Source organism: Cervus elaphus, chromosome 2, assembly GCF_910594005.1.
Source record: "Cervus elaphus chromosome 2, mCerEla1.1, whole genome shotgun sequence".
Taxonomy (NCBI): Eukaryota; Metazoa; Chordata; class Mammalia; order Artiodactyla; family Cervidae; genus Cervus; species Cervus elaphus.
In genome coordinates, this window is record NC_057816.1 from 5,031,495 (window position 1) to 5,047,190 (window position 15,696).

A 15,696-nucleotide genomic window follows, 5' to 3' on the forward strand; every position below is an offset into this window, starting at 1 on the left:
TAACTGGCAATTCTAATCATACTCATAACTCTTGGTGTCCGTCACCAACATTTCTAAAGTTGTAAAAAAAATAAATAAATTTTTTTAAGGTAAATACTCTGTACCTACACTGTCCAATACAGTAAGCCATTTGCCACACACAGTCATGAGTACCTGCAATACACCTAGTTAAGACTAAGGAACTAAATTCTCAATTTTAATTTAAATAGCCCCACTGAGCCCAGATAAAGTATACTATTTTACTGGACAGCACTGTTCCAGCTCACATTAGATATGAAGCACAGAATAAAACATTTATTGTCTATAATCTTGGGTTAAGTTCACATCTACAGGCTTCAGTTTTCTCAATCAAAATATGTAAAGAGGGTTCCGACTGTCTCTGTGACTAAAAATAAATCAGGGCAGCAGGTAAACGAGTTCTAATGCCTTCCTTAGAACTGTTGTGAAGTAATTAAAGCCATACTTCCCCCTCAAACTTCTGGCAGATTACCTCACTCTGATCATACAAGGGTATCACACTACCCCTCACTTCACGAAACTTAACAGGAAGACCATGAGAACACCGATTCAGTTCAGTCCACCTTTGGACAAGTAACCTCACCTTTTCAAGCTTGTTTTCCTAAATGTAAGATGAGAGGATTAGACTAAACGATTGTTTAAGATGCTTCAAATCCTGAACTACTCCTTTTCTGTGGCTCTATGAAGAACATAAGTGAAACCAAGATACTCCAAGAAATGAAGAAAAAGGAATCAATGAATAACCAGTCTCACACTCAAAAGAGATTAAATTTAAACAAGATCTTAAAGTAGACAGTCCCAATGATAGAGAATTTAAAGTCACACAGTGTCAGTGTCCTCTGCTGGGAGACCAGCTTGGTCTGTTCAGGGTCTCCAAAGCAGCGAGATCAGGAGACCAGACTGCTGCGGGAGGCGCGAGATCAGCGCGCACAGAGGCGGCGCGGTCCCGCCCCTCAGAGCGCACCGAGGCCTTCCTCCCCCGGCGGGCGGGCGGCGGTGGGGTCGCCACCGCCACACGCAGGCTCCGCGGACAACGCCAGACGTCTGCCTACCCTGTCAATGATCCAAACCAAGTAAAACGATCCTCTCATGAAAGGAGTTGTGGCTATTTTTAGATTAAATAAGGAAAATGGGAGTGAATTCATCCATGAACCTTTAACTTATATCCATCTTTCCTGTGATCTACAGCTCAGAACATATAAAAAACAGGACAAAAAATCCTAATAGGAAACTGGAGAAGGGAATAGTGACGAATAATTTATGTGACGTGTGTTAAAAGGCAGATCAAGAGAGAACGACAGGTTTAACACTGCTCTCCAAAGGTGTATTTTCAAATATCTTCTGTGCCAATAACAGACCAACTGGCATTTTTCTCAATCTTATAAAATGGAGGGACGGGTTCACTGTCAAAGTACCTCATTTATAGCATGGTAGAAAAAAACAAAACCAAATGTTTTATCTGATACTGACTTTCCTTTACACTACAGGTGATTTAACCAGGGCGCCACTGATGACCATTTAGTTTTCAATTTTTACTATTATCAAAAAATGCCACTTCCCAAAAGTGGAACTGCTGGATTGAACAAGGCCCATTTCTGATTAGGCACACAAAGCCTCAGGGCTCTCCCCGGAGGTCATGGCTACTCCCACCAGCCCCGCCTGGTTCTTCACACCCATGCCCAGCAAAGTCTTCTCCTGGGAGCACTGTGTTTGTCTAAGAGCCATTTATACTTCACTTTTCTCCAACTGTCTGTTTATATCTTTTGTTTGTTTTTCTACTGGGCTCGTCTTCTCAATGATCTGTAGTGGTTCTTTAAAAGTAAAAGAAAAGGAGCCCTCTGTCACAGAGCATTCCCTCTTCCACTCAGTCCAATCTGGTGTCTATCTGTACCACTCAACTGAAACTGCCTCTTCAAGTCACCAGTGACCTCCAGATGGGGCTAAGTCTAAGGGAACCCCTCTGTCCTCGTCTCAACTTTGTGCTCGGAGCAGTCAGCACATTTTAGGGCTAGACCCCCCGACTGACGCAGTCTCTCTCCTCGGCTTCTCTGAGATCACATCCTCCTTGTTTTCTTGCTGGCCACCTCTCGGTCTCCTCTAAGGCAGAGGTTCCCACCAGGTTCAGACTGGACACTACCTAGGTACACTCTCCTAGGCTGACGACAGTGGTCAGGGTGTCAGTTTCCACTTGTTCTATTCACACGATCGCTGCAGCAACTCAAACAAGACTTGGGGAGAATCTTTTTTAAAGGGTTTTGTTGAATAAATGAAGCCATTTCCACAGGTTTTTAAACGTAACTCTATAAGCACAGGAGAGTCAAATTTACAAAACCGATTAAAGCCACCTCTGCACCTCAAACACAGGCACCCGGTTGCCCCTGGATGTCTTGCAAGTATATTAAATTTAATCTCTCCTAAACAGGCTTTTGCTCTCTATCACACACCGATCACCTAACAAATCCTTTCTCACCACATCCGCCCCATCCCAGAAAAGGCACACTCCAGCTGGGGTAGACTCCTTTTTTCTCTCAACATCCAATTCACCAAAATTGTGTCAACTTCATCTTCTGAGCACCTCCCCTTCTCCATCCTCTCTGGCCACCACCAAGAGGACAGAAACTAGAGAATGGGGCAGTTGTGCCCTTCCCTTGACATACCTTTGTTGTTTAATTCTTTAGAATATTAATAATTGTTTTTTTAATCCTGAGAGATTAAACAGTAGACTTGTTAAGAAAACAAAAATGAAACTGTAACCAAAATTTTAAAATAAAGTTTTTTTTTAAAAAAAAAAAAAAGAGGACAGAAACAGCTTCCTAACTGATTCCCCTGCGACTCCTCTGCCCCTTTAAGCCACCGTTCACCTCGGTTCCTAGTCCACGTCCCCTGCCACTTCACGTGAGCAATGACAACACTGATGATAATCTGATCTATGGGGTCTACTGCAGTAGCCATGCCAGGCTTTGGAGCACATGAAACACGGCTAGTATTTCTAGTTCAAACTGAGAAGTGTTCATGTATAAAATACAGCTGACTTCAAAGACTGAGTACAAAAAAGACAAGTGAAAATATCCCATTAATACTTTTGTACAACATGCTGAAATGATAATATTTTGTATTACTGGGTTAAAATACATTAAAATTAATGTCACCTGTTTCCGTTTCATGAGGCCATTAGAAACCTTATGGTTACATATGCAGCTTGCTCTGTATCTGAGACACTGTCCTGGCTCACTGAGGGCACCTGAGTCCACGGGACCAACGTGTAGCAAGCACAGGCCTGGCATCGGCGGGCACCCAGGTATCTGCTGGAGGCACTACAGCCAACAAGCACCATCCTTTATGCACACGCATTTAAAAGTGAAACACGGGAATTTTTACCTCTTACCTGAAGTTGAACCACACTTTAAAGTAAAATTTTTATTAGGAAAACAACTTTACTTTTTTCGTTGTTTAATTCAACAAGTATTTACTGAGACCTGCTCTCCAGAGCCACCAGATTCATGCGTCCCAACTTCCAGCTAGTGCTGTTGTGGGTGCACTGCTGCCCTTTTATTAAGGAAAACCCGTAACGTGGGATCAGAGAATGGTCTTCTTTGCTTCTCATATTTTGCAATTTTACAATAAAACATCATTTGAATGTATACAAATACACGAATACATCCTTTTAAACTATTAAAACAACACACATAAAGTGACAATCTCCTTTTACCTACCCAGCTCCTTCTAATCAATTTCAGAACTACTAAGAAAACAACTTTACACATACAAGAATTTTAAGAAATACTGTCTACTTCTCTAACAATCATTCTAGTTATATCACTAATTTTTATAATTTTCCATTGTTAAGTTTTCTATCAGAAAGGAAAGACAGAAACGGAGAAGACTGGAAAATCAAGGCGGCCTAAAAAGATTTTGAGTCATCAACCCTTAAAACATTAGTCACCACAACTCAGAAGATCATCCATGATGGCAGGAAAGCTAGTGGACAGTACAAGGAAGAAAAGAAATAAGTAGGTCGCTATTAACACGGAAAGTCTAATAAGTAAGAGGTGAGTAGGGATCATCTTATAATGTACAGTAAGTCCCCCACATACAAATGAGTTCTGTTCCAAGAGCACGTCTGTAAGCCCAATTTGTTTATAAGCCCAACAGAGTTAGCCCAGACACCCAACTAACTCAATCGGCCGTGTAGCGCTGTACTGCAAGAGAGCAATACCCTTTTCACACAAACAGGACATAAAAAGCAAACAAACACAAAGACTAAAACACATCTCCAATCTCACAGCACAGTACCCTGAAAAGCACAGTAGCACAGCACGACAGCTGGCATCGAGTAAACAGGCCAGAAGAGTCACTGCCTGGAGGAAGGAGAGGAGGTGGGGGGTGGCAGAGCTGCAGGGTCGGCCGCATCCGGAGACAAAGGGCGAGCTGCAGGGTCACTCCTGCCTGACGCGGATGGCATTCGATGGCACAGGTTCTGGCTCCTTACTGAATTCGGTTCTATCTACCCTCCTGAAAAAACTACCCAGTGATGTCTGGGCAGTAGTCCCTTTCTCATCACAGGTGACAGGGTAGCGCTGGACTGCATTCTGAAAGGCTGCTGCAACTCCTGGGTACCATTCCATGTTCGGGGCCTGTGACTCACAAGCTCACAGCGCCTCCTCACACAAAGAAAACCTCCCTGCCCCTTCCTGTGTCATAAGTCTCTTCTGAGCAGTACCAGCTCCATCACCGCTGCTTTTACGCCTGCCTCCAGACACCCTGGGCCTGAGACACTGCACTGCGGTACCCCACAGAGTACTGGGAAGTGCCCAACAGCACAGCCACCTGCAGGGGATACACGCACGGGACACCGTACACCAGACACGGGACCGGACACGCCAACAAACACCCGAATCTCTGAAAGTTCACAGCATGAAGGTTTGTATGTAGGGGACTTACTGTACTTAAATGTCCAATCACTACATTGTATACCTGAAATTAATACAGTACTGTATGCCAATAACAAGTGAAAAAACAAAGAAAACAAAACCCCTGGGGGTGAGGATGTGGACCCCCCAAAGACGTGTCAGACCACCTTACGTGATGCCCCGTGACATCTGAACTACCAGAGAGGGTGGCACCCTCAGAAGGGAAGGCTTCCTCCAGTCAGCGTGAGGTCTCCAGGGAACATGCACTCCTGACAGCTTCACACACACAGAGCACATCTCAAGACATAGTACAGACTATAATCTGAATGAATTTCCATGTGATTCAGGTTGGAAGCCCTTTAAAAATTTCAGTTTGGGGCCACACTAAACCTCCAGAGATCAATCACAACCAAAGTAGAAACGCTAGTGAAACTGCAGTCCAGTTTACCGCCCGCACACAGAAACTCACAGTTACCTGCTTACAAGACAGAGAACTCTGCGGGGATAGAAGACAAAAAATCCAGGTCTTCCACAACAGGTGGCAAGAGGTATAGGGGGAATTGTTTTAATTGTTAGACTTTATTTGGATCTCAATTTGAAAATATTAGAAAACTATACATATAAAAATTACTGTATTTGAGACAGTTGAAAATTTCAACTCTGATTAGGCACTGGATAGGATCAAGCAACTACTTTGTGGGAGTTTTAGGCTAACCATAAAGGAAAAATTAACTAACTGAATTACATTAATATTAATTCCTCTGCCTCAAAAGACACAATGACAACCCAGAGAGTAGGCAGAGATATTCACCATATTTATATCTCCTGAAAGATTCATATCCAGAATAAAAGAAATCCTACCAAGTGTTGTGTGTGAAAATTTGTCCACAAACTCTTTGACACTTTTCAGAAAATGGAATTTCACTCTCCAAGGTGGGACAAGGTAAGTGACTCTCTTCTAACAAACAGAATATGGCAAAATTGAATGCCACAAGACTTCTAAGGTCGTGTCCTAAAAATCACAGCTTCCGCTTGGTGCCATCTCGCTCAGATCTCCCTCTTTCAGGAGGAAGAGGTCACCACGTCCTGAGGACAGGACCCAGGCCTCAGGACAAAGGCCTGCAGAAAAGGAACTGTGGCCCCCACCACAGCCGGGACTACCTGCTGGGCATGAAAACGAGCCACCTGGGGAAGGATCCTCCAACTCCGGTCAAGACTTGGAAGGCTGATGACATCCAAGCCAAACAGCCCAGCCCAGCCACTTCCAAGTTCCTAAATCACAAAAACTATGAGATAATAAATGTTTACTCTTGTCATAAGCCACGAGGTTTAGGGGTAATTGTTATGAATCAACAGAGAGCTAACAAGATAAAACAGATGATGCAACAGAAAAAAGAGAGGAGACGTAATTATCACTCTTCATTGAAAGGAAAAAAAAAAAAGGCTTCCCAGGTAGCTCAGCTGGTAAAGAATCCGCCTGCAATGCAGGAGACCCCGGTTCAATTTCTGGGTGGGGAAGGTCCCTGGAGAAGGGATAGGCTACCCACTCCAGTATTCTTGGGCTTAGCTGATGGCTGAGACGGTAAAGAATCCGCCTGCAATGCGAGAGACCTGGGTTCGATCCCTGGGTTAGGAAAATCCTCTGGAGGAGAGCATGGCAACCCATTCCAGTATTCTTGCCTGCAGAATCCCCATGGACAGAGTAGCCTGACGGGCTACAGTCCATGGGGTCGCGAAGAGTCGGATAGGACTAAGCAACTAGGCACAGCATATTCATTTAAAAAGGATAACTATGGGGCAGCGGGGGAAGGACTGAGTTTGGGATCAGCCAATGCAAACTATTATACATAAGACAGATAAACAACAAAGTCCTACTGTAGAACACAGGGAAACATATTCAATATGCTGTGATAAACCACGATGGAAAAGAATGAATGTATTTTGATTTCACTGGCAGTTCAGTGGTTAAGACTCCACACTTCCACTGCAGGGGGCAGGGGTTCAACCCTTGTTCATGGAACCAAGATCCCACATGCTTCATGGTGCAGTCAAAAATAAGTAAATAAAAATGAAATTAAAAAGGACGTGTGTGCGCATGTGTATGTGTATAAAACAATCACTTTACAGTATAGCAGAAATTAACACACAGATCAACTATACTTGAATAAAATTTTTAAAAATAAAATAACTGACCAAAAAAAGGCATGAAAACGTTACTTGACATCACTAGCCCAAGTTACAGCTACTGTAAGGCATCACCACACAGCTAGGAATGAAGGTAAAATGAAAAGGATGAAAGACAGGAGCCATTCAAGAGAGGATGGAGTAAGTGGACACACACCGCTGGGGGAATGTAACCTGGTACTGCCACTTTAGCAGATGCAGCCACAGGTTTCCAAAGAGGAAACCTCTACACCTGCACACCTCTACAACCGAGCAATTTCACCTCCAGGTATATCCCCAACAATCCCACACACAATGTCAAGAGAAAAGCTCAGACACATGTGAACATACCATCGATGTACGGAAGGAATGAGATTGGGCAGAACTAATCAACACAGTTAAGTATCAGGACCCTGGCTGTTCTCAGCAGATGGTATGACTGAAAGTGGACAAAGGGGATGCCTGGGACCCAGTTACCCAGGTGGGTTTCAGACTGTGAAAAGCCATTTATGACGTACACTCTTCTGTATTTCTATCACACTTCAATACAGATTTAAGCCACTAAGAGTCCAGGAGAGATGTGGGGACTGAAGGAGTAAGCGGGGCACTGCTGACCTTGGGTTTATGGGGCTGGAGCTGATTACCTGAGTGTTGATTACACTATTCTATGTTTGAGGATGTTAAAATTTTCCCCTGATAAAGAAGACTTTAAACATACATCAATATAAAATTGGATGGAACTGCTGGTAAAAGTACAAACTAGGGTAGTTTTTCTGGCCATGGATATCAAAGCGTTTTAAAATCTATACATTCCTTGACCCAATTACTCTGCTTTAATGAGTTCATCCTAAGGTGTTCACCCTGAGTTAAAAGTCTTATATATAACAATGTCCAGGGACTTTACTGGCGGTCCAGGGGCTAAGACTCTGTGCTCCCAATGCAGGGGGCCTGGATTCGATCCCTGGTCAGGGAACTAGATCCCATATGCCAAAACTAAGACCTGGCACAATCAAATAAATTAAAAAACAAAAAAAACAAATGTCCAAAGAGTTAATAACGGGGGAGGGGACATCCAAATATAGAGGTCATAGGACACGGTGGGGACCACCACAGGACAAACAATACAGGTCATCCACAATACATGGAACCTGAGTAACAAAGATTTTATCTACCCCAAGGTTCTTTTATCTATCCAATGAAATACAGTCATTAAAAGTGATGTTGATTCACATCATTATGTCACTGAAAACATGCAAATTATTATGAAAACAATGTGATACCACTACACACCTATTAGAATGGCCAAAGTCCACAAGGCTGACCCTCCCCCCCCAAATGCTGGGGAGGGTGTGGAGCCTCCGGAACTCTGTCATTGCTGACCAAAGTGCAAAATGGTGCAGGCAATGGGAAGACAGTTTAGCAGCTTGATACAAAACTAAACACATTCTTACCATATAATCCAGCAATCATGCTCCTTGGTATTTACCCAGAGGAGCTGAAAACATGAACAGAAACCTGCACACAGATGTTTACAGCAGCTTCTTCCAAACTTGGAAGCAACCAAAACGTCCTTCAGTGGGTGCGTGGGCAACCTTTTCCCCCTCCCCTCATGTTCTGGAGAAGGAAATGGCAATCCACTCCAGTACTCTTGACTAGAAAATCCCATGGAGAGAGGAGCCTGGTGCAGGCTACTGTCCATAGGGTTGCGAAGAGTCGGGCACGACTGAGCGACTTCACTTTCTTTCTTTCATTTTTCTGGGAGGGGGGAAAGGAACTTTTTTTTTTTTTTAACATCAGGACATTCTGTCCTTAACAAAGCTCACCTTAAAAAAGAAAAAACAACTATTTTACCAGAGCCTGACCCACTGGGGTTTTACCGGAACCTAACCTACCTGGAGGAAGGGAAATATCCAACTCCAGCCCCTCTAACCTTCTGCATGAGGAAAGAGAAGTACACAACTCCAGACCACTCTAGCCATCCTGTACCACCTATGAAAAGGAAAAAAGCAGAGAAGCACTGGTGAAGTTCACAGCTCACCAAAAAACTGAGACTGCATAGGACTACAGAACATTTCCCCTCCCCAAGACAATTACACTGCATTTCCAAAGGTCTGTTCTTCACATTTCCCTTTACCAGTGTATCATGTCTGCCTTTCAGAAAGATTGCAAAGCATACTAAGGCAAAAAGTAGCTTGCAAAGACTGAGCAAGCATCTGAAGCAGTCACTTATAGGGACACTTTCCTGGGGTCCAGCAGTTAGGACTCCGCAGCTCCACTGCAGGGGCGCAGGTTCGATCCCTGGTCAGAGAGCTGGGATTCCACAGGCCATGTGCTGTGCCCCCAACCAGAAAACAAAACAAAAGCAAAAAAAAAAGTCATGTATGCCACACACACTGAAATCATCAGAACAGAAAAGCTAAGGGCTTTAATGGGAAAGGTAGACAACATGCAAATAGAGAAAAAATAATCAAAACAAACATTCGAAGGATCAAAGAAATGCTTCAGACCAAACACTAACAGAAAGGGACAATGTCTTTGATAGACTTGTTAGCAGACTGGACAGAGCTGAGGAAAGAAACTCTTGAGCTTGAAGATGTAACACCAGAAATTTCCAAAATGGAAAAGCAAAGAGAGAAGACAAAAACAAATATGGGATGGGGGGGTGGGGTGGGGTGTGCAGAACATCCAAGAACCGTGGGAAACTATAAAAGGTATAACATACATGTAATGGGATACTGGAAGAAGGGAAAAGGAATAGAAACTATATTTGAGGCAATAATGACCAAAAATCTCCCCAAATTATTATCAGACACCAAACCACACATCAGGAATCTCAGGGAACACTAGCAAGATTTTTCTGTATTTACAGAAAAATAAAAACCTACGCCCAGGTATACCTGGGGGTATACTGTCTACAAGAAACCCACTTTAAGACAGAAACCCAACACTCTAATAGTAAAGGAGTGGAGCTGTGCCATACTAACACTAATTAAGCAAGTGGGAGGAGCTATAGTAACTGCAGACAGAGAAGACTTCAGGGCAAAAAGTCATTACCGAAATGAAAAGGGGGCCAGTACTCTAGTAAGACATGACAATTCTTAATGCTATGCACCTAACAACACAAACACAAGTTAAAAACAGATACAACTGCAAGGAGAAATAGATGAATTCACTTTTACAGTTATCGACTTTACTACTCCTCTATCAGAAACGGATATATCCATCAGACAGAAAATCAGTAAAGACATAACAGAACTCAACAGCACCATCAATCAAATCAACTGTAAACAGTTGACATGTATGGACTACGGCATCCAACGACAGAAAATCATACATTCTTAGATGCACATGGAGCATGCGCCAGGCCAGTCCGTGTTCCATGAAACACACCTTAACAAACAAAGAGCAGAAGTCATACCACGCCTGCCCTTAGACCGCATGCAGTCAAGCCAAGCCAGTGACAGAAACACAGCTGGCAAAGCCCAAAGGACTTGAAGATTCCAAATCATACTTCTAAAAAGTCCATGGATTAAAGAAAAAATTCTCAAGAGAAACTTTAAAAATATCGAACAAAATGAAAATACAACTTATTAAAATTAGAGGGATGCAGAAAAACATTGCTTAGATTAAAATTTATAGAATTGAAAGCACATATCAAAAAAGAAAAATCTAAAATCAATAATCTAAGCTTTCGCCTTAGAAAAGCAAATTAATTACAAGCTAAGCAGAAACTGAAATAATAAAAATTAGAGCAGAAAAGAATTTTAAAACAAGAAATCAGAAGAGGAAATCAACAAACCCAAAAGCTGAGTATCCCCGCCCCCACCCCCTGCCAAATCAATAAAGTAAGACTTTTGCCAGACTAAGGAAAAAAGACCTGAATTACTAACATTAGAAATGAAAGGGGAATCACTACAGATCTCATATGCAACAAAAGGATAATAAAAGAGTATTATGAACAACTCCATAGCCACAGATTTGATAACTTAGATGAAATGGACCAACTCCTTGACAGATACAATCTGTCACAACTCACATAAGAATAGCCAATTTGAATAGAGCTATATCTATTAAAGAAATTGAATCACTTATGAATAACCTTCTAAAACAGAAAGCATCATGTCCAAACGGGTTTACTGGTGATTTCTACCAAACAGTTAAAGAAAAAAAAACTGTACCAATTCTCTACAGTCTCTTTCAGAAGATAGAAACAGAAGGAATACGTCTTAATTCATTCTATGAGACCAATCACGCTCAGTGCTATTTACTCAACTGAACTGAAAACTTATGTTTACACAAGACTGCATACAGATGTTAGCATCAGCTTTTTCATAACTGCCCAAACTTGGAGGCAACCAAGATGTCCTTCAGGTAGAATGGATAGACTGTGGTACAACCAATGGACATTATTCAGCACTAAAAAGAAATGAGCTCTTAAGGAGTGAAAAGACATGGAGGAACCTTAAATGTATATTACTAAGTGAAAGAAGCCAGTCTAAAAAGGCTACAATACTGCATGATCTCTACTATATTTTGTTCTAGAAAAGGCAAAACTAGAGACATATTAAAAAGATTAGTGGCTGTCAAGGGTTAAGTCTGAGGCAGGGATGAACAGGCAAAGCACAGAGGATTTTTAGGGCAGTGAAAGTGTTCTGTAGACTACTATGATGGTGGATATATGTCATTACACATATGTCTAAACTCAAAGAATATATAACACCAAGACTAAATCTAACATAACCTGTGAACTCTTGAGTGACAGTGACGACAAGGTTGCAGGCGGCACGTGGGGAGACGGGCGTACGTGGCCTTCTGGCTCTGTACTTCTGGCTCAATTCTGCTGTGGACCTAAAACTGCTCCATGAAATAAAGTTTATTAATTTTCAAAAATGGTTAAAATGTAAATTTGTGTTACATATTTTTAGAGCAAAAAAGATCTGCTAAATAATTTTTCATTTATAGTAGAGCTTAAAAACATCATATATGTCATACATCATTTGAAAAGGAAAGAGAAAAGCTTTCTAAAACAAGGTTTCCATCAACTATTTAACAGTTGTACTTTATATATGACAATAAAAAGCAAAGAATCCAGCTTATAATTCAGTATTTTACCTATTTCTGTACCAAACGCAACTTCGAAAATCTTCGAAGTTTGAAGTGCTTTACTGTAAGAAACTAGAAGCAAGTCAAATTGTGACAGAAGAAATCTAAAGCCCACTGACCTGGGAGGGGCTACAAAACACCTCCATGTAAGTAAGTAAAAAGAAGGCCGATTTCTGGGTACTGCATGGGAGTCAGCGAAAAGTGATGAATGATTAAAGAAAAAGGTGTGCATGCCCAACACTGGGCTTCCCATTCTATAAACACACAAATAAATACACAAACAGAAGAAAATCAAGAAAACAGACAAAAAAAAATGATTAACAGCAGAAGACAGAAAAGGACTGAGGGAAGGTGAGCAAAAGAGATTTTAGTCTTACCTGTTTTTTTTTTTTTTCAAAGCAAATATAATCACACATTAACCAATTTTTTAAAACTAAGACCTCTAAACAGAAAAATGGCAAAAGAGTAAAAAAGAAAATTTCACAACATCCTACCACCAGTCAAGATTTCAAAACCAAAGTCAGTAAGATTTCATAAAATAAGGTATTAATCATTAACAAAGTCAGCTTCACCATATCACCTGTTCTATGAAAGTTTATAATTTCTACATTAATAAACTCACAAGGGAAGAAAAAAAAAAATCCCTACAAATTCAAATTACCCAAAGTTAACCTTCAATGGGGAAAAGAGAACTTTAATATCATTTCCATTTTACATAGAAGCTGCTGGAGCTCAGAAAGTGAAATAATATGCCCAAAATCAGACAGCAAGTTCAGGGCTCAAACCAAGGTTCCAATTCAGTTCTCATCAATTTAACGACTCTATGGAAATCACTCTGGCTCGCCGTCCTCCCGCCCTCCCAGGAGCTCCTTCCTCACACAAAAGATGAACAGCCTACACTCATCTTGAGGTGAGAAGTGTTACAATATGCAAGCAGTGAGTCCAGCACAAGTGATGACTGTAAGAACAGGCGCCAGGCAAACAGAACAGGAAGAGACACGATTGTATCTACCCAGGGTAAAGATGATGCTGTTAAAGTGCTGACTCAATATTGCCAGCAAATTTGGAAAACTCAGCAGTGGCCAAAGGACTGGAAGAGGTCAGTTTTCATTCCAATCCCAAAGAAGGGCAATGCCAAAAATGTTCAAACTACCATATAACTGTGCTCATTTCACATGCTAGCAAGGTAATGCACAAAATCCTTCAAGCTAGGCTTCAACAGTACGTGAACCAAGAACTTCCAGATGTACAAGCTGGGTTTAGAAAAGGCAGACATCTAATTGCCAACAACCACTGGACAATAGAAAAAGCAAGAGAACTCCAGAAAATCATCTACATTGGCTTCATTGACTACACTAAAGCCTTTGACTGTGTGGATCACAACAAACTGTGGAAAATTCTTAGAGAGATGGGAATACCAGACCACCTCACCTGTATTCTGAGAAACCAGTATGCAGGTCAAGAAACAACAGTTAGGAAAAAAACAAAAAAAAGAAACAACAGTTAGAACCGGACATGGAACGATGCACTGGTTTGAAATTGAGAAAGGAGTATATTGTCTATATATTGTCACCCTGCTTATCTGACATATGCAGAGTACATCATGCAAAATGCCGGGCTCGATGAAGCACAAGCTAGAATCAAGACTGCCCGGAGAAATATCAATAACCTCAGATATGCAGATGACACCACCCTAAAGGCAAAAAGTGAAGAGGAACTAAAAAGCCTCTTGATGTAGATGAAAAAGGAGAGTGGAAAAGCTGGTCTAAAACTCAACATTCAAAAAAACTAAGATCATGGCATCTATCCCATCACTTCACATCAAACAGATGGGGCAAAAGTGGAAACCGTGACAGATTTTATTTTCCTGGGCTCCAGAATCACTGCAGATGGTGACTACGGTCATGAAATTAAAAGACGCCTGCTCCTTGGAAGGAAAGCTATGACAAACCCAGTCAGTGTATTTAAAAAGCAGAGACATCACTTCGCCAACAAAGGTCCGTATAGGCAAAGCAAAGGTTTTGCCAATAGTCATGTACGGACATAAGAGTTGGACCATAAAGAAGGTTGAGCGCTGAAGAACTGATGCTTTTGAATTGTGGTGCAGAAGACTCTTGAGAGTCCTTTGGACTGCAGGGATACTAAACCAGTCAATCCTAAAGGAAATCAACACTGAATATTCACTGAAGGACTGATGCTGAAGCTCCAATACTTTGGCCACCTGATGCAAAAGAACCAATTCATTGAAAAAGACCTTGATGCTGAGAAAGACTGAGGCCAGGAGAAAGGGGTGACAGAGGACAAGATGGTTGGGTGGCATCACCAACTCAATGGACATGAGTTTGACCGAACTCTGGGAACTATGAAGGACAGGGAAGCCTGGCGTGCTGCAGTCCATGGGGTCGCAAAGAGTTGGACACAGTTTAGTGACTGAACAACAATGAACAAGGCTGAAGTGGGTACATGAGCAAGGGCAGGCTGCTGAAGGTTTACACTAATCAAGAGGCAATTCAACAGTAACTGACACCAAAAGCTGAAAAACTTTTAGGCCTGACAATATGGTAAATGGCAGGAATGGACTCTTCTTTTCTCAGAGAATAAACACAAACATGCCCAGTAATGTTTATCCTTGATTCTCACAACAATTCTGCTAAACCAGCGTGCTCTCTCTACCCTGTGCCCCTACAATGCCTTCCCATTCTTTCCTCGTTGCCCTAGAAGATTACCAAACTTTATTTTTTGAAAGTTGATGAAAACAATAGTTACAATGCCTATGCATTTCAAACTCCTTGGCATCAATGAAAATTACTAGGATAGGACTAAAAGTAGCAATTAACTCTCTGCTCCTGGGGTCAGCAGCATTGACGCCAAACCCCCTAATCCTTCCGCAGTTTGCAAGGCTGCTAACCAGTGTCACAAAGTGAGTTCCAACCTCGCACAGCCTACACCAGTATGTCCCTCCACTTCTCTTTTCATTGATTAGCTGGAATAAGAAAAGACTTTGTATAAAGAAATACCAACAAGTATGAAACCACCCCTCCTCTCCCCCAGGAGAGGCCAAGTACTCTGAATGCTGAACTCCACTCTTTTCATTTCCCAAAGACGGATTTGGCCAGTAATCTATTTTGGTCCACATCCCTTTTCCAGATTGTTTTTGGTGTTCTATACTTGGTTAGAGTCGCATTTAAGGTTCACATAAACGTTTTCTAGCAATCAAAATGATCTTGTTTCAAAAAGGTAACTTATTCTGGAAATCTTTTCCATTTCTGGATATAAAAATGAGCTGCTTCAGTTGTGCCTGACTCTTTGAGACCCCATGGGCTGTAGCCTGCCAGACTCCTCTGTCCATGGGATTCTCCAGGCAAGAACACTAGAGTGGGTTGCCATTTCCTTCTCTAGGGGATCTTCCCCATCCAGGGATCAAACCTTTGTCTCTTACGTCTACCTGCACTGGCAGGCGGATTCTTTACCACTGTGGCCATCTGGGAAGCCCCAAAATGAG

At 41.9% G+C, this 15,696-nt stretch overlaps 1 protein-coding gene across 14 annotated transcripts in view; it reads right to left on the reverse strand.

Annotated features, from left to right (window-relative positions):
• PPP6R3 (protein phosphatase 6 regulatory subunit 3) overlaps positions 1 to 15,696 on the reverse strand; it is a 123,491-nt gene that overhangs the window by 92,364 nt on the left and 15,431 nt on the right. For 11 of the 14 annotated variants that reach the window (XM_043924652.1, XM_043924644.1, XM_043924638.1 and 8 more), the window contains exon 2: positions 8,984 to 9,080. The exons of the other annotated variants lie outside the window; for them this stretch is intronic. The gene's annotated coding sequence lies outside the window, so the exon portion shown is untranslated. The remainder of the gene's footprint in view (positions 1 to 8,983; positions 9,081 to 15,696) is intronic. 14 annotated transcript variants of the gene reach the window in all.